The 19,978-nt window shown below is 41.0% G+C and overlaps 1 protein-coding gene across 2 annotated transcripts in view; it reads left to right on the top strand.

The window, feature by feature from the left end:
• The first annotated feature begins 4,495 nt into the window (after window positions 1–4,495).
• Window positions 4,496–19,978, top strand: part of usp2a (ubiquitin specific peptidase 2a) — a 57,075-nt gene continuing 41,592 nt past the window's right edge. For both annotated transcript variants that reach the window (XM_077541099.1, XM_077541094.1), the window contains exons 1-2: window positions 4,496–4,696; window positions 9,727–9,832. The gene's annotated coding sequence lies outside the window, so the exon portion shown is untranslated. The remainder of the gene's footprint in view (window positions 4,697–9,726; window positions 9,833–19,978) is intronic.

Raw genomic sequence — 19,978 nt, 5'->3', positions numbered from 1 at the left:
ACTCCCCACCACAATATAGTGATAATTATCGTATTGTCACCTTCATATCGTGATATCGTATCGTGATGTTTGGATATCATTAACATCCCTAACTATCATGAAGTGAAACAAAGTGGCTATCAAAAACAACCCTGCTCATCATTCTCAACACACCATCCCCACTGTCAAACATGGTGGTGGGAGCATCATGCTCTGGGGGTGCTTCTCTTCTGCAGGGACAGGGAAGATGGAAACAACGTCCTCCATCTAAACCTGGCTGAGCTGGAGCTGTTTTGCAAGGATGATGGGCAAAAATTTCAGTCCCTAGAAGTGCAAAACTAATAGAGACATACCCCAAAAGACTTGAAGCTGTAATTGCTGCAAAAGGGGGTTCGACAAATTATTAATTCAGGGGGGATGAATACTTTTGTACGCCCTACTTTTTAATTTTTTAGTTGTAAAACAAGTTTGAAATATTGTTTCACTTTGAGTGTTTAACTTTCACATAAATTTTCAATGAAATGTTTTGTGGTTGTACCGTCCCAAAATGTTGACAAAACTCAAGGGGGATGAATACTTTTGCAAGGAGCTTCAGTCCCAAGTCTGTTTCAGTAGTATTGCTCACATGAATTTGGTGTAATCAAACAAGTGTTGCTGGATTGCTACAAGTAACTTACAGTAGCTTACAAATAAAAGTTGAATTGTTTATCCCTTCTCTCATTTTCATCTTTTGAGTGTCCAACCAAAAGAGTGGAACGGGCTCCCCGACCACATGAAAAATAACACCAATTTTAATAGCTTTTCACGCGCAGTCAAAGGCTGGCTCCTTGAATTTCAGTCCTGTCCACATTTTTAGTACCTGGGTACACGTCCATCAGACGATACCCTAGTGCAGGGGTGGCAAACTGCGGTCCTCGAGGGCCGGTGTCCTGCAGGTTTTGTAGATTTCCCTACTCGAAGTGCAGCTGATTCCAATTAACAGGCTCGTTATCAGGTTTCTGCAGAGCTTGCTGATGAGCTGATCATGAATCAGCTGTGTTGAAGAAGGGAAATATCCAAAATCAGCAGGACTGCGGCCCTCGAGGACCGGATCTCGCCACCCCTGCCCTAGTGGGTACCGTCTGATGCACACAGCCACAAGTATAACTGTTGTTGCTTCAATAGCGAACATATTATGACTACCACCTCTACGATTTATGTATTTTGTGCTTGTTATAGATTTGTAAATTGATGTTGTGTATAATTCTGCCTCTTTTTTTTTTAATAGGATATGTAATTTAATAATGCTGTACTGCGTATCTGATACTTCATATGTTAGTTGAATGTAATTTTGGTGCTTCGTATGTTGTTTGTATGTAGTTTTTAACTGTTATGCAATTTTATTTTATGAGGACTACAGATGGAAATTAGCATTTTGCTAAATCTGGTGCAGCCATCTTTTTAATGTTACTGCACACTGTCCTTTTAATAAACCAACTCAACTCAACTCATGAAAGAAAATGAATTAACTGTTCAAATGCTTAGTGTATGTTGCAAATTAAAGTTTTAGGCCTTAAAAGTAGTCCTTGCAACATACCCATTTATAGACCTAAGTTCTACTCGATCACAATTACTGTATGTCATTGCATTGGTAGCAGACGCACTGTCCAATCAACAGTGTCTAAAACTGAAAATGCTTTAGTTGTTACTTTAGAATGTCACTGAATATTCCAAGGTGTTATACAGTTCTTGTAGTAATTTGGACATGCAATGTCACAGCACGTAAGCACATCATACTTTATAGCTTTGATTGTCATTCCCCTGTTTCTCTGTGGTGAGGGGAGTTCACTGTTGTCATTATTACGCTGCCTAAATGTGATTTGTATGTTATTCTTTTGGATTTCATCAGTTGTCTTAATTCTTAATGTGACATCATTGCAATGCAGCTTAGGAGTCACTTAAGAATAATAGTATATTCTGTGATTTTCAAAATGAATTCTCGGATCTTTTATTTGTTATCACAAGTTAACCAACCAAGGAATACGTTACAAAGGACAATCTAACTATTAACATGTTAGAAGGAGACCGTTCAGCTCTTGTCAAAGACTTTTGCTAATATTAAAGAACGTGCCCATATCTGGGATTGGTCATCAGCTTTTTCATGTAAACAAAAATATTAGTAAAGTGACAAAACTGTTCTGAAAATCTTCATTAAACAGAGTTGCAAAAGTCAGTTCCCTTACAAGCACACATCTTCATATGGTGAACAGATCTTACGCCTCTGGATCTGGAGGATGTGGAAGATTTGTACCTGCTGGCTGTGCTGGTGGTTATGCTGATGCTGCTGGGGATTGGAACCCACTGGCTGTTTCGTACGCTGCGCAAAATGTCTGATCGCCAGAAGAATGCAGAGGAAATGGCTGAGGCCACCCTGAGAGCCATCACTGGCGTGCAAGCCGGCCGAACTAAGGCCTGTGATGACACTTCTCTGGTGAAAAACGACCTTGCAGCACTCAACCTTGCCATGAACGGAATGAGGAGAGACATGGCCACAAGGTTGCTGGAACTGGAGAAAAAAGTCGCGATGAACCGAAATCGTGATGAAGACGGATCTGACTGAAGGAGGTGTCGGACAAATGGTTTTCACTATGCCCAGTTATCTAAAGCTGCTGGACTGTGATAATCCACATTGGTATTAATCAACAAGTGATCAACAAACTACTGGAACGAATCTTCTGTCATGATCTATATGCGATCAAATCACTGGTGAAGAGGATCTGATTGACTTTCAATAATCCATTTGCCTGAATCAAAAGTCTCCGAATGTAATCAACTGGATAACTAGCTTCATGGAATTGATGAACTGAGTGAACTTTCAATAATCCATTTGCCTGAATCAAATGTCTCCGAATGTAATCAACTGGATATCTAACTTCATGGACTTGATGAACTGAGTGAAATTTTATCATCTCTGTTGATCTTTATTATTACTGCTTGATTTTATGCGTCCTAGTTTAGTATGGGGGCGGGAATATATAAGCTTTATGCTTCTTCCTGCCAGCCCTTTTTCTTTTCGGTTATTATATGTCAAAATTGTATGATGAAATGTTTGATTGTCAACAATGCTGTCCGAAAGGAAAAAAGAACAAATAAACAAACAAACAAACAGTTGTGCCTATGACAGAATTTTTTTTTTTAATCATAAAATGACTAATCTGACAAATTATTTGACCACAATTTGCTGTTTATACTCTCTTGAATCTTTTTTTGTCCTGTTTTGTTGCCACCTGATTTTGTTATTATGAGTATACAGGACATATGTACTAGGGATGCAACAATAACAGCAATATCGTGATATCGCGATTTTAAAACAGCCCCAATATATATCGTCGTCATCATGTCATGATATTAAAAGGAGCACATCTTCAGATTGATTTCCATTTGTGCAGTTCTAGCACCCTCTGGTGGCTAGTTTTTTTAGTGCAGTTTAATTTTCACATAGCATGTTTTGGGCCTTCTATGTTTCAAATCCATGCTAATGGTCAGATGAATAATAACTAATATGAGTCAATATGTGGAGGAACTCAATGTGTGCTAGCATTAGCATGTAAGTGCCTCAATATTAATGTTATTAGACGTTGTAGGTTGTTTCTATGCATTGCTGAAATGTACAAAAGTACAATATTGTATAATTTTTTTTAGTATGAGCTTTTTTTTTTTTTTTTTTTTTTTTACAATATTGTCACCTTTTTTAATATCGCCAACCTCCCCACAATATTGTGATAATTATCGTATTGTGACCTTCATATCGTGATAATATCGTATAGTGATGTTTGGATATCGTTACATCCCTAATATGTACAGTATAAATATGTGGTAACTCTGAATCTTTATGGTCTCTGGTCACATATGAAGGCTATTTAAAAAAAAAAATGCAACAGCATACTGAATGTTGAAGTAGCTGTTCTTTCAGAATTTTATTTTCATTTGAAATACTTGTTCGGGATTTATTCAGTACAGCTTCCTTGTGGAAAACTGTAAAATAAATATAAATAAATACAATGAAAATGTGAGCCTAAATATTTTTGTAGCCTTAAAATTATGAGATTGCAGACAAAACAAAACAAAAAAGTTTAATACTAAATTTTGCAAGTGTCCCATTTATCACTGTCTTGTTAATTCGGAATAATTGTTTTGCTACAATTCATCTGTGAACCGTTTAAATTCCAAAGATATCACTCTTCGTTTATTTAATGTCACTTGTAATGATCTTAGCTGGAGATGACGTCAGGTATTCGAAGAGAATACACATCTACCATGAGCAGATGTTTAATTTCAATCATCTTCTTTCCTCGACACCCTGAATGCAGCATTTTTTTTTCCTAGTGAAAGAAATCTGTGATGTTTACGTTCATCGCCTTGACGACGGAGTGGAAGGCGGTCCGACGCGGTGGCTGGTGACGTTCTTTGAGACATGTTAACCAATCAAAATAGCGTTAGGCTATCGGAGTGACGTCACAGTTAAAGAGAACCGACCGTTACTTGGTTGCTGAAACTCTTGCTGCATCGAAGAAACGACTGGATTCCAGCATAGGCTTGATTAAACGCCCAGGACTGCGGTCTTCCGTCAAACACCAGCGTCCACTGCAACTTATGTAACGGGGAAGAAAGCAGCACAAAACCAGCTAGCAAGCTACTTTTGGGAGGCGTTTTGCTACCTCGCATCCCCCGCTGCTGGGTGAGTAAATTCGGTTACCATCACACCGATACATGCAAGCTTCCAAACCCACTCGTCAAAACTATGGAAACGTTTTGAGTGGTTAATGAATTCCTACCCTGACATTCATCACGTAGCTCGTTTGCATGAAATACAGTTGATGAAAAGTTCATCGGAACAATTTTTGACTGTCCGACACCACTTTGCTTTTGTTTGCTTAGATTTTTTTTTTTACGGTTACAAATGTTGTACAAATGTGTGTGTGCGTGTGTGGGGGTGGGGGTGTGAGGGGGTGTGTGTGTGTGTGTGTGTGGATGTGTGTGTGTGTGTGTGTGTGTGTTTTTGTACCAATAAAGTTGAAGTAGCTAAAAGTGCTGTTTACTTACGTGTTAGTTTGAAAGATGATGCTGAGTAATTGTATCATTTATAACAGGATGTGGCTTACTTAAGTTAAAGCTATAGCTACTATGATGCAGTAGCTTTATTTTCCGCGTTATTAATAGATACTAATTGTGTTGAATGAGTTTCTAAACCGTGATCCATCGCTGTGGGTCCCGATACGTACTCGAGCCACCATCCCCGCCCCCCATTCTGATATTAGCCGGGCCAGGCTGGTTCTTCTGAGCACGTTCGAGAAAATGTGTTCTTCCTCATAGTGCGGATTTATTCAAAAAATATGGCCAGAATGGACGTCACATCAGTACTGTAATCTGAACGAGTGGCATCATCATACTGTAGGTTGTGCGCTTAGTGGAGGTGGTGGTGTCCCATCTTATTCCTGTGTGTCATGTAACATAACACCTCTCCCAGCGCCTGTCCACCACGTCGCTACCGTCCTTTTCCACACACGTCATTTCTTCTTTCGGGTAGGAAAATACTCGGATTTCAGTCAAAACACTATTGTTTATATTTTCTCTCTTCCATATATTCTTGCACAATCTAACATCCAATGCAAGATCTGTATATTATGTATCTATGTAATAATCATTATACTTGCAGTTTGTAGTGGTGGTCAGCACTTGTGGTTGGCACGTCTGCTTCAGAGTTCCGGTTCATGGTTCAAATCTTGGCTCAGCCTCAGGCCTTCCAATGTTGACTTTCTCCCGTGTTTGTATTAGTATTTTCATTACAAAAACATGCATGGTAGATTCATTCAATGCTTCTCAAATAGTGGGGCGCTCCCCCCCCCCCAAAGGGGGGCGCGAGCACCCCCCCACCCCAGGGGGCGCGAGGCTCCATCAAGGGGGGCGTGTTTGACCTCGGGGACCATTTTTTTTTATTTTTTTTTTATTTTTTATTTTTCTGTCCTATAATAAAGTGCAATTGCACCTCCACTACATTATGGGGCAGTGGCGCTCTCATTATTGGCAGAGTGTGTGCAGGGACCATTCGCTCGGTGGTGTAGGGGTTTTGTTTGCGCTGAGCATGCGCGCTTTGCACACAGCAAAAAAAAAAAAATCAGCACAAATTATTTTATTTATTTTTGGTTTACAGGCTAAAGGTTTTTTTTTGTTTTTTTTTTGTTTTTAATATTGTGTTCATGAGTTAATGTTGGTGATCAGTTTGAATGCATTATTATTTATTGATTTTATGTAATTTATTTTTCCGTATCATATGGTTTGTCATGGTCAGTCAAAAAATGTTTATAGTTTAATTAAGGATTTAATTTTATTTTTTAATTTCAGATGCACTTTAAATCTTTTCAGTTACAGTTAAAAAAGCTATTCTTTGTAAGTTGGTTAATATTTCTTTCTTTTTTATTCTCTGATACATTAATAAGGATACAGTGTTATGCAGAGGTGTGCTTATAACAATTTTATAGACAAATGATACTATTTATAGTCGCACGGGGGGGCGAGATGTTTTCTTCTTACTGGGGGGGCGGCATGACAGAAAATAATTGAGAACCACTGGATTAGTTGAAGACGCTAAATTGTGTAGGCCTAGGGCTGGGCAATAAATCGAATTAATTTGATACATTGTTATTTTAAAAAATCGAATCGTTGAAAATTTGCTAAATCGTGAAATCAAGTTTTGTCTTCTGGATTATTAAAGGCTGTGTTTCTTATGCTCTGTTACATCCAAATGTTTTATGTGTTGTAATTTTGCACAAGTGGCAGAATGCTGGATGGGTTGTTTACAAGACAATAGCTACCAACTACTTAATTGTGGCATTCAAGCACAAACTATGAATGTTAAGTTTATGTTAAACTGATTTAGAATCGGTATACGTTACTGGTGTCTGAACATTTTGCACAGGAATTATTTTTGAATAAATGAAACCTTTAAATAAACGTTTGTTGGATTTATTAGATTAAAATAGATTAAAATTGTAATCATCCTGGATGGCTGCAAAAATCGAGATTTTATTTTTGGGCCATATCGTCCAGCCCTATGTAGGCCTATATGTTTAGATGTTCTAGTAGGCTTGCCCTGACTTTTTTGGAGTCACATTATATCTTACAGCACAAGCGCAGCATCAGAAGGATCTCATTGTTCAAAGGTATCAGTAACTGGACGTCCCTCCAAAACTGAAGAAAAGAAGGGAAGAAAACTGGTCAGGAATACTGCCAAGAGGCTCATTACCCAAAGAACACCACATCTACAATGAAACATGGTGGCAGGCTGCAGCATCATTCTTTGGTGCTGTTTTTCTTCAGCTGGAATTGTCAAGGTGGAGGGAATTATGAACACTTCCTAATACCAGTCAGTGTTAGCTTAAAACATTCAGTTGATTCGGGTTTCTGCTGGAAAGCAAACAGGTGTCAGGACTAGTGCAACATCTGAACTTTATTTGTGCATAAATAGAGACACATTTAAATGGTGGCAGGTGTGCGGCGGTGATTCCTATTTAAACATGAGGTTGAATGTGATTGGTTAATTCTGAACATAGCTACATCCCCAAGCAAGCCACTTGAGAGAGAGAGAGAGAGAGAGAGAGAGAGAGAGAGAGAGAGAGAGAGAGAGAGAGAGAGAGAGAGAGAGAGAGAGAGAGAGAGAAAGAGAGATATGAGTGATATGAGTGAATTCAGTGAAGTCATGGTAGATACATTCGTTCACTTAACATTATTTCCGATACTAGCAACACTTGTTTTAAATTAGAATGACTTGGAAGTCAACCAGCGTCACAGAACAGATTGTGCTTTGTGCTTTGTGCAGATTGTGTACTTTGGAGCGTCCACTGTTCTGTCTGTGTTATCACATTTTACTTAGCGGTGTGAAGTCTGAGTCCAGTGCAAATACTGTAGCTATGCTATTTGCAGTACCATGACAATTATTTACTGGCACAAACCAGGGATGACTTGGCACATAAGATAAGCTTTCTTATTGAATTGTATCTTCTGTGAAAAAACTGCCGGCTTTAGCAGAGTGGGCAACTTGGTTTGTTTGCCCAGCTCAACTTTTTCAAGTCGTAATGCTGGTTCTTTAAAAGCAAATTGGAATGCCTCTTGAGTGTTAAGTGACCCGCGGAGGTCATAGGTGTCTGCTATATTTACCAGCTCTGTAACTTGATCTGTGGCATTCTGGATGGCTGTGCTCATACTATCCTCTCACACTCTGGGGCCTCAGCCTCCTGAGCAGCAGACGTGTAGTATCTGTCCATTGGTCGGACCGCTCAGAACAACAAAGGGTGAGGTCCAAATAAGCAACTTAATTAACTACTCTCTCATTTCAAAGTTATTGTTTTAGGTGCCCATTTTGCTCAGCTGCTGGCTACATATTCCGAACAGAAGTGCAGTAATGATAGATGATGAGGGATTATCTTCGAAAGTTGCCTCGTTTTTCTAGCCTGACAACAGACAACAAACTAGAGGGTAGCTCATGCCCTGAATTGTGAAAGTAAATGATTTGTTAGTTCTGGTAGCGGAATGAGCGCCTTGAAATAATGTTTAGCAATACAATGAAGCTTTCCCAGATACAGTCAACCAATCAGTTATCTGTACCCGAGCTCTATAATTGCACTTTTTCATGATTTGTTGATTCAAGCTTGGCGTAAGTAAATTGTCCGTCATCAAGTGTAAATAGACATTCATCGGTTAATGGGAGGTAATGTGAGATTATTGTGAGAGACACGAAGATAAATACATTGGGTTTCTACAGTCTTCTAAATGATGGTTTCTCAAATTCAGGGCCAGGAGCCAAAATGATGAGTCAATTTTGATTGGGTTGTCGATTGTTAAGATATATTATTCACCACCAAGGTAGCACACAATTGCTTGGGTTTTTGATACATTTAGGCTATAATAAATGTTCCTCCACGTTCTGTATCATTTGTTTATCTATGACTTCCTTCGAGTGCCACATACAGAAAAATTGAAGGATGCAAGGGACACAATTATTAAACACACTAAACCAGTATGTCAAGAAATTATGTATTATAGTTGTTTTAGTGATTTTGTTGTTGCTGATGTTATTTTTAACACCTGTGAAAAGTGATAAGGTTTGGGATTTTTCATGATTTTGGGGTGGTCCACACCCCTGTAATCCCACCACAATAGATCCGCCCCTTCCCTGAGTAGAACCAAAGGAAGAGTAATTGGCAGTAAGATGACCATTTTCAAAGCAGTGTTCACTTGAGTGTATTAGTTACCAGTAATCATTAATGTGATATGTTCACAATTCCTTGACACAAACAGCAGAAAGTGGATGAAATCTTTTTTTTTTTTTTTTTTTTGCTTCTGAAACTACAATATCTTAAATCATGAGGCATTATAAAGAGAAATATTATTACAATTTTTAGTTATTAATAGTTTCTTTGCACATCTAGCTCTGATGCTAGCTCTTACACTAGCTCTAAAAAGCTCTGTAAGTCTAATTTATTTTGTAGTTGTTAGGTGTCAACATCAGCATTCATTAGGATTGTCAAAATATATTTTTTAAATATGTTGAGGGCCTCTAAAAAGTGAAGAGTGGGCCACAACTGTTTGTTATGACAGTATGTGCTGAATGTTCAGGTTTTTCTCACTGAAGGGAAATAATCCCCTGTCTAAAATGTGTTGCTTCCTTGTTGTGGTTCAACATCCAATGAATGTGTCCTTATGTTTCCTCAGGTGGGATCAGTGTCACAAAGCCTGTGAGTGTGTGGACACTGTGGGTCAGTAAAACCAGGGCAAGTGGCCCAGGATCCTTCGCAGTCTATGGGAACTGCTACGGCAGGTAACTGCGTCACACACATGATTTGAAACATCAACACATGCTGTCGGAGGTCACTCGGATAAGATGTATGGATACATGTTCTAGTAATGTACTGTCTCTCATGCAATATGTTTTTATGCACTAAAGAAAATCAAACTACTTCATTGACACTATGAGGATGCATTTAATGTTACCACACAGACTATTTGATTGGAAACCAAAATCCTCTGGCGCTTATACACTTCCACTTATTGCCACTTTCCAGACAAGGAAATGTGACACCAACATAAAGAAGTCAGATTTATATACTGTATGTGGATGGAAGGAAAAAATGTATAGTGCCTGTTAAATGTTTAAATATGACATGAATCCATGACTTCACTATGATGGCTAAAATAATCGCATGTAATCGCAAAAGCATTTTCCAATTAATTTTTTTAATTGAAATATACAAAAAAACAAAAAAACAAAAACAAGGATATAACACAGGTAAACATCTACAACAGTGCTTCTCATCACCCTAATTTAAGTTGCACTTAAAAGAGAAAATGTGTCTATTTAACCAAACTTTATTTAGTCATGTAAACCCATAAACCTGTCATAATTTATAATTCACTCTCATTATATCAGTCTTTATTTGTGATTAGTGTCCAAATATTGCGGCAAGAATCAGTAGCCCGTAGTCTACTAAGCTGCTCTTTGATTAATCTATAAAATACAAAAATAAATACATTAATAATTGTGTAAAATACAATCAATATGTTTATGCTTATATAAGTGTCTATCTTACACTTGCTAACGTACGTAAAACTGTAGAACTTATGTTTGAAATGCTTTGGCTGTATAATTGTTCTTTCTTGCAAGAATTTGAAGAAATCTTTATGCCTATCTCCTACCTATTATCTGAGTAATTTTAACTAATACAACTTTAATACGCAGTGGTCACATCATCAATCGCATGTCGGCTTTTCTGTGTGTTGTTGTTTTTTCTACGTTTGTATCGTGTTTATGTTTTTTCTATGTTTGTATCGCAGCAATATGTTTTATTTCTTACCCCGGGTTTTCACCGGATGCGGTTGCGGTGCGGTTGCGGTGCGGTGCGTCTTGACTGCGTGCTCCGGACGGGTCAATTTTTTTGTCAATCCACACCGGCTCCGCACAGCTGCGGTCCGGCAGCTCCGTCGCCGCCCACTTCCCAACGTGTCTCGCGGACCGCGCGCGCGCGATCATGTGGCATTTCACAACGACAAACATACAGAAAGTCTGTGCTCATTGCTCAACAGAGAAGCAGAAAGAGAGGTGGACTTCTTTTGATTTAACCTTTTCTTCTTCTTCTGCTATGAGATTCCATGCAGCATACTTTTTTTGGTTGTCCTTATAAAAAGGATGTGCCGTGTCATATATTATTTTGTGGTTTTCCACCTCCAATATAAACCTCTCCTCGTCCATGTTCGCTGGTGTCTAAACCGTGAATGAGCACATGGCCCACATCACGTTTTGCTGAAAAGCTTGCGAAATAGGAGCTGGTGAGTGTTTTATTCTGAAAGGTAACCGGAAATTTATTTTGAAACTGCGTCGGTCTTCCTGTCCCGCTCGATGTGTTTTGTGCTAGCTTGCCATTTGCCGGAGGCCTACCGCTGCGGCGTCCGGCAAAAATAGAAAATAGGTCTATCCTTGCGGAAGGCTTGCGGCACGCCGCAGGCCTTCCGCAGTCGACACGCAACGCACCCGCAAGCGGTGTAAACTGCACCATTCGAATGAATGGAATCTAATTGCTTGCGTCGTGTTTGTATCGCAGCAATATGTTTTATTTCTTACCCCGGGTTTTCACCGGTTGCGGTGCGGTTGCGGTTGCGGTGCGGTGCGTCTTGACTGCGTGCTCCGGACGGGTCAATTTTTTTGTCAATCCACACCGGCTCCGCACAGCTGCGGTCCGGCAGCTCCGTCGCCGCCCACTTCCCAATGTGTCTCGCGGGACCGCGCGCGCGCGCGATCATGTGGCATTTCACAACGAGAGGTGGACTTCTTTTGATATAACCTTTTCTTCTTCTTCTGCTATGAGATTCCATGCAGCATCCTTTTTTTGGTTGTCCTTGTAAAGTATATTAATAACGAGAGTTGGGTCAGTGCGGGTCCACTCTTTATTTCTGTCTTCCCCGTCCGGCTGCCGCTCAGTACGGCAAGCGAGACGGGCACAACAAGCAATCGCGAACATCAAACTCACAATACATTACAGTCCTTATAAAAAGGATGTGCCGTGTCATATATATTTTGTGGTTTTCCACCTCCAATATAAACCTCTCCTCGTCCATGTTCGCAGGTGTCTAAACCGTGAATGAGCACATGGCCCGGCGACGCCCACGTCACGTTTTGCTGAAAAACTTGCGAAATAGGAGCTGGCGAGTGTTTTATTCTGAAAGGTAACCGGAATTTATTTTGAAACTGCCTCGGTCTTCCTGTCCCGCTCGATGTGTTTTGTGCTAGCTTGCCATTTGCCGGAGGCCTACCGCTGTGGCGTCCGGCAAAAATAGAAAATAGGTCTATCCTTGCGGAAGGCTTGCGGCACGCCGCAGGCCTTCCGCAGTCGACACGCAACGCACCCGCAAGCGGTGTAAACTGCACCATTCGAATGAATGGAATCTAATTGCTTGCGTCGCCGGACCGCACCGCAACCGCACCGCAACCGCACCGCAACCGCACCGCAACCGCAACCGGTGAAAACCCGGGGTTACTGTCTCTCTGACATTCAAATTTGTCACCCCGGGTTTTCACCGGATGCGGTTGCGGTGCGGTTGCGGTGCGTTCCGGCGACGCAAGCAATTAGATTCCATTCATTCGAATGGTGCAGTTTACACCGCTTGCGGGTGCGTTGCGTGTCGACTGCGTCTCACCCCGGGTTTACACAGGTTGCGGTTGCGGTGCGGTTGCGGTGCGGTTGCGGTGCGGTTGCGGTGCGGTCCGGCGACGCAAGCAATTAGATTCCATTCATTCGAATGGTGCAGTTTACACCGCTTGCAGGTGCGTTGCGTGTCGACTGCATCTCAGCTGCGGCGTGCCGCAGCCCTTCCGCAAGGATAGACCTATTTTCTATTTTTGCCGGACGCCGCAGCGGTAGGCCTCCGGCAAATGGCAAGGTAGCACAAAACACATCGAGCGGGATAGGAAGACCGACGCAGTTTAGAAATAAATTTCCGGTTACCTTTCAAAATAAAACACTCGCCAGCTCCTATTTCGCAAGCATGCTAGCAAAACGTGATGTGGGCGTAGACGGGCCTGGAGTTAACGTGCGAGGTGCTCATTCACGGTTTAGACACCAGCGAACATGGACGAGGAGAGGTTTATATTGGAGGTAGAAAGCCACAAAATAATAAAAGTCCACCTCTCTTTCTGCTTCTCTGTTGAGCACAGACTTTCTGTGTGTTTGTCATTGTTTTTAATGCCACATGATCGCGCGCGGTCACGCGAGACACGGCGGGAAGTGGTCGGCGACGGAGCTGCCGGACCGCAGCTGTGCGGAGCCGGTGTGGATTGGCCAAAAAATTGACGCGTCCGGAGCACGCAGTCAAGACGCACCGCACCACAGCCGCACCGCACACGTAACCGTTGTATACCCGGGGTCAGTGCCGCAGTTGTTGAGAGCCACGATTCACAAGTTAATGATCAATAGACTGACATTGATTAGCATTTTCATTCATTAGATGTTGTGCATTGACCTTTCATGGTTGAAATTCGGCATGTAGAGGGTGGCGACATGATGTGGAAGTTTCAGAGTACATTTCCAGGTGAAATGTGACTTGGGAAAACTGCATGCAGGTGTGTGTCTGCACATTTTTGTAAATAAGACCCCAAAGTAATTTTTTGAACTACTTAGCCATACCAGTTAGCAACCAGCTATCTTTCTTCCAAAAGAGGCTTGGGGGGAATCCAGGTCCAGGTACTCAGTTTGTACTGTAAATGTAAAAAGCTTTCATGGGGCTCTAACATTTATTTATTTATTTATTTATTTATTTATTTATTTATTTATTTATAGCTAAATAAATAAAACACCAACACTGATTGGCCCACTGACCTTCATCAGGGTGTTGGGTGTTTCTTATTGAACATCCACAGCTAAACTAGCTAAATGGTGCATCATTAGCAAATCACATTAGTGGATGTAGACATTGTTTGGACAAAAATCAGATTGCATCCAGTGCATGTAAACGTGGACTTCACATACTGTAGAAGATGTGTGAAAAACTGGAGAGAAACAACTGTCAGGCATCTGATTCATTTGCATGTCTTTGTGTACGACTAAAATACTAAATGGTTTTGTGCCACTCGCCATCAGATAAGCCTGTATTAGTTGACATAGAAAATAGAATAGAGCTGTAAAGATGACGTCCAGTCTTCGATGTATTGCATAAAATGGTGTCAAATTGACTACAAGATTAGCACAGTGAGCCAACCATGCTACAAGTCAGCTGCCAAAGCGACAACGCCAAATTGTGTAGGCCTATAGACCCTTTCATGGCCTACGTCACGGTGTTTACTGGAGGCAAAAACAACCGCTGGAGGCAACGGAAGTGCAGCTAGAAGTAAACAACGCTGGTTGTCTGTAGAAAATGTCGTCTTGTTGTGTTTTTGGTTGCCAGAAACTTTCAAAATTTGAAATTCTTTCGCATCCCATCCTCTGCCAGTCAAGTAATCTCAGACAGCTGTGGTTAAACGTGATTAGGCGAAAGGGCTGGACTGAGGCTATCATCAATCAACAATGCTCGTGTTTTTAGCGCACACTTCATATCAGGTAAGATTTAACTATCAGATTCAATCTGGACAATGATATGGGCTACAATTAGTTGTGATTGAAATTACTTAAATTTATCATTATTTGTGGGATTCTTTTTACATGCACGGACTTACAAAAAGTCCGTGTTTACACGCTACATGCGCGAATGCTAACCGCTAGCTAACCAAACGTTACCTGTATGTTTCAGTTTTGTCGAGGCGAAAGCCCCCATGATGGTTCCGACAACTTCTTGTAAAATTTTTGTAGGAGAGGTACATGCCTCGCATATCCTCGTCTTCTGCCCCTGTCGTTGACTTGGCAGCACTTGCGACGCACGACACAAAAGTCCTCGCTCAAGTTGTTATATTCTAAATTTTGAACATGTCCATTCAAAACGTAGTTGTAGACATTTAATGATTTATAGGCCTTCAGTTTATCTTTAGTATAAACGCTCAGTTTTTCTATAAGGTAGATTTAAATGTCCGGCCATTGCACGATGGGTAGTCCTGTTAAATCATCTATCCAGTGCGTAAGTGCGTAGGGGTCAGTAAATATCGTCCCATCAGTCAGAGTTAAGTTTTTAAACTAACATTCACGGTCGTGGGGAGTCAGTTTACTCACATATGAACTCAAATGGCCATTTTCCGCATCCTATCCGACATGAACTTTCTGTGAAAATATGCTGACCGGTGTTAGAACCACACGCCACCGAGGTGTTTTTGCCTCCAGCTAAGCCCCGCCCTTTAACTTGCGTCACATTGTTTACAAACTTTGAAGGGGTCTATAGTTGTGAATGTGAGTCTATGGGTGTTTGCCTGGCGTGGCGACCAGTACAGGGTGTCCATGACCACTCACCTGAACTCAGCTGGGGTACAGCTCAGCAACAATAAAGTTGTGGCTTGTAAAGATGCTGAGTGGCTCGTAACTCTGGGAAACTAGCTACTGATTTTCACTGTCCACTTTTCTTTTAGCAGAAAACATGGAACAAGCCAAACCATTTGTGTGCAGTCTAGGTTGCAACAGCTAGCAAAATGTCAATAATATGCCAATTGTTCAAAAAGTGAAAGTAAAAGGTAAAAATTGCACTGAACGGTAAATGACACAGTCTGTGTTTTCGTTGGCATGGAGACAAATCTTGGCATGCATGTTCTGATCCATGCAAAACACTAGTGACTGCACTGTGTCAAGTGCAGAGTGAAAAAGATCTTAAACAGTTTGCAGGTCAGGAATTGGCAGTGGGCGGGCCTGAATGCAGCCCAGGGGACGCCTATTGAGGGCCGTTGCTCTACATTATAGAATTCCAAATACTGGTGCTGATTTTAAATGGACACCCTAACCAATCACTTTATATGTGGAGTATGACATACTGGAACGTATGCCTGGTTGGTTATATACAAATAAGGAGAATAAAAGGCCATATTTTTGTATTTATTAAGTTTCTTAAAACATATGATACAGCTAATTCTTCTCTAACATAGAACACAAGCTTTATTCTTAGTCTTTTAGTTTTTTAAGCAACATTATGGCATTTTTAACTGTCAGGCAAGTATAAAAAATAAGTTAGCCTGCTATTAGCAAAACATACTACTGACAAGTGATTGGGGTGGAAGTGAGTCTCCAAGTGCCCATTTCCCAGATCTGTGATCTCCCTGTCCACCTTTACATCATCCTCCCGTAGAGGTCTGCCTGCAGTTTCTTACGAACTTTCTTTGCACGCTTCCAACTCCTGCATGGACTACAGTAAAATCTGTTTCTGCTTCCACCATGCCAAGGACTGTGCCTCTCTCATCTTAAAGGGTGTGAGAGAAGCCCCTTCAATTGGTGAGGAATTAAGTTGACTGTGTCCTAGAGGTAAGATCTTTAGCCCGAGCCCGAGCCCGAGCCCTAGCCGGCCCGAAATTCGGGTCGGGTCGGGCCTAAAATGTTAGTCATAACGTTCGGGTCGCTTATCCGCTGACTTTTTTTTTTTTTTTTTTAAATAAATATATGTTTCGAAAAATGAAAACTAAAACGATGCGTGGATACTAAACTAAGGAATACTTGTTGTAAATAAATAATTTGGATAAAACAGAAGGAGCACTGTAACTTGCATTATTCTATTTAAAGCCTAGTGGGCTGCAGTATTTCTCCGCGTAATTAAGTGAGTGCGCATTGTGGTGTCATTTAAAACTGTTATTCTATGAATCGCCACTAGGACGTGTTAGCGGTCTTTGGAATGAGTATCACCCCTTATTTACAGCAGTAGCCACACTTTACGACAGTGATATGCCTTGAGGGAGTTCTGCCGTTGTTGCCTCGCGTGCACAGAAGTTGCTCTTTCGCCCTGCAGTGAAGACTGAATCGTTTGACTTCACCCAGCCTTCGGCATGGCCGTCCTGGAGACAGCGTTTTTATGCCTGAGGGAGTTCTGCCGGGCGGCACGGTAGTCGAGTGGTTAGCACGTCCGCTTCCCAGTTCTGAGGTCTCCGGTTCGAGTCCAGGCTCGGACCTTCCTGGGTGGAGTTTGCATGTTCTCCCCGTGCCCGCGTGGGTCTTCTCCGGGTACTCCGGTCTCCTCCCACATTCCAAAGACATGCATGGCAGGTTAATTGGGCGCTCCGAATTGTCCCTAGGTGTGCGTGTGAGTGTGGATGTTTGTTCGTCTCTGTGTGCCCTGCGATTGGTTGGCAACCAGTCCAGGGTGTCCCCCGCCTACTGCCCAGAGCCAGCTGAGATAGGCGCCAGCAGCCCCCGCGACCCTTGTGAGGAATAAGCGGTCAAGAAAATGGATGGATGGATGGATGGATGGAGTTCTGCCGTTGTTGCCTCGTGTTTCTGTTAATAAAGCCCAGTTGTTGAACTTCCATGAATACGTGAATTCATAACACGCATCAAGATCTCTCTTACACTCTCTTTGTCTGGCCTCTTATTCTTTGTTCCAGCGTTATTTCGTTGTGCAAATGTATTTATCATGATCATAAAAATATACAGATTATTTTAACCTTAAAAAAATCTTGCGTTTTTTTTTCTGCCAAAAATACTATGGGATAAATTGAAATTTCGGGTTTGCTTCGGGCTCGGGCCTGCAAATCAAGTTAATTGGTCGGGCTCGGGCTGGGTTGGGCTTTAATGCCCGCGGGCCTGGGTCGGGTCGGGCTGGATTTTTTAGGTTACATCTTACCAGATGTTACTGTGTCCACACCCACAGCGGCACAAAATCAATGTTTTTAACTGTTTAACTTGTTTTAAATGCCAATTTGCTCATTTACGTGGCAGTGTCTACATTGTGTCAACCCTCTGACTGACATGGATGGATGGATGGCTGGCTGGCTGGCTGGCTGGCTGGCTGGCTGGCTGGATGGATGGATGGATGGATGGATGGATGGATGGATGATGGATGGATGGATGGATGGATGGATGGATGGATGGATGGATGGATGGATGGATGTCATACTTGTAATACAGTAGGATAATGTGTGTTTGGCGAAAGTGAATATTAGATCACAGGTTTGTCCATTTCCAAGCTCTTTGCATTGCCACTTAAGTTTGTATTCTGTTTGATTTACTTGAATTCATAAAAAGCACATCCTATGCTTGAGTAGTGCTAAAAACATACGCTGATTGTGTTGAAACCGTTGCAGGGAAGAGCTGGATCAGGTCCACCTGTGGCTATTGAGATCAAGTTGTCAAGTAGCAAAGCCAAGATTAATGTGAAGCCGTTTGCAGCTGATGACTGAAAGCAAGTAAAGAGAGGCGTCTGTGTGGCCTCAGCAATGTCCTATCTGCTCATATTTCAGAGTATATATAAACGTGTGTCAGAGTCGAATCCCAAACAGCTCAGACTGTCATCGCAATTCCGTGTTGTTGTTGTTTTTTTTTTTTTTAAATCACTATTATTATAGAATGTTGGCCAGTATCTGCATAACTACATTGGAAACGCCAAAGAACATGATGTGTTTTGTGATGTATGTTCTTATTTTTGTAATTTTAAAACAATTTCCATAATAAAAATATTTCAATGTTTTGAGTAACATGTTAACTTTTTTAATTGTAACAAAAGTAGCACAGTGTCTTAAAAAATCTATTTTAAAAATTCTTAAATTCAATAATTTGAATTTAAGGCTTTAGAATGTTTAAAATTATCTTAGTCTCATATTAGGTCTTAAATATTATTTAGAAATGTCTTAAAATTCTATTCACATTACAGTACAGTTTGTAGGAACTTTGCAAATGTAGTAATTAATGGTGTGCTTGTGAAGTGTGGACTCTGAGGCATTGTAGAATGCGTATATGTACAGTATGACACGTATATGTAGCGGCCTGAACACTTTATACAGCACATCTGCCCAGTGGGAATTTGCTAGAATGCCCACATTTACTCACTCCGGACCTGCTGTTAGGGAAAGCCAAAGAGAAGCATAAAAAGGCTATCCCGCAGAAAAGTCCCCTCCCAAGACTGGCGCTAACCATCTCAACTCTTAAGCTGTTAAGTTTGCGGTGGTGAAAATAATACTCCTCGTTTAGAGAGACTCAGTGAAACCTCATCTCATCTATTTCTTTGCCAAGGAATCAGCAGTCTTCTGCTCAAAACAACTTTCTTCAATGCTGTCAATCAGTTGACAACTTTCATACAATTAGTTTTTACTCACATTTTAAACTGCATTTCATTGTTGATTGTTATCCGAATATAGTAGAGATTAACAGCAACACAGAGAATAAAAATGAAGGAAAAATATAACGTATCAGGCAGCCTCACGGCCATAGCTTCAATAGTATCAGGGTTAATGTAAATTAAATTAGCAAGGTAATGTGCCCTGACACTGCTTTAAGCCCTTAATGCGTCAACATAAACACAGATACTGTAGGATGGTAGTTATGGAAACTACCAAGTAGCACAATGTCAGGGTGGGAATGAGAATTCCAACGTATCCAGAGTGTGTCTGTGTGTTGTCGTTTCCTTGACTACTTGTCCTGATGTCCGCACTCTCAGCAATCGGCCCACCTCACCCCCATTTTTGCTTGAACTTTTGCGGCGCTGATAAAAGTCAAGTTGAGCAGTTTTTATGTTATTCATGTATTGTTTTAACTGTCTTTGTTTTGATATGACTTTTACTTCATATGCAGCACTTTGTATGCAGCTTTTTAAAGTGACGTTGAGTTGAGTCCAAATGGCCCACATCTGTGCATTCTTACCATTCAAATGTGCATGTAGAGCTTCTGCAAGTCTTATTTCCATCGACATAGAAAAGGAGACAGAAAAGCATGTGGAAAATCCTCGGAGAAATCAATGTATTCAATTTAGGCGGGCTTCATGATGGTAGCGTAAAAGGGCAAGTAAGCAGCATATATATATATATATATATATATATATATATATATATATATATATATATATATATATATATATATATATATATATA

The sequence above is a fragment of the Festucalex cinctus genome, chromosome 13, assembly GCF_051991245.1.
Source record: "Festucalex cinctus isolate MCC-2025b chromosome 13, RoL_Fcin_1.0, whole genome shotgun sequence".
Taxonomy (NCBI): Eukaryota; Metazoa; Chordata; class Actinopteri; order Syngnathiformes; family Syngnathidae; genus Festucalex; species Festucalex cinctus.
Note: the sequence above shows the minus strand (reverse complement) of the source record. Positions and strands in the feature narration are given on the sequence as shown.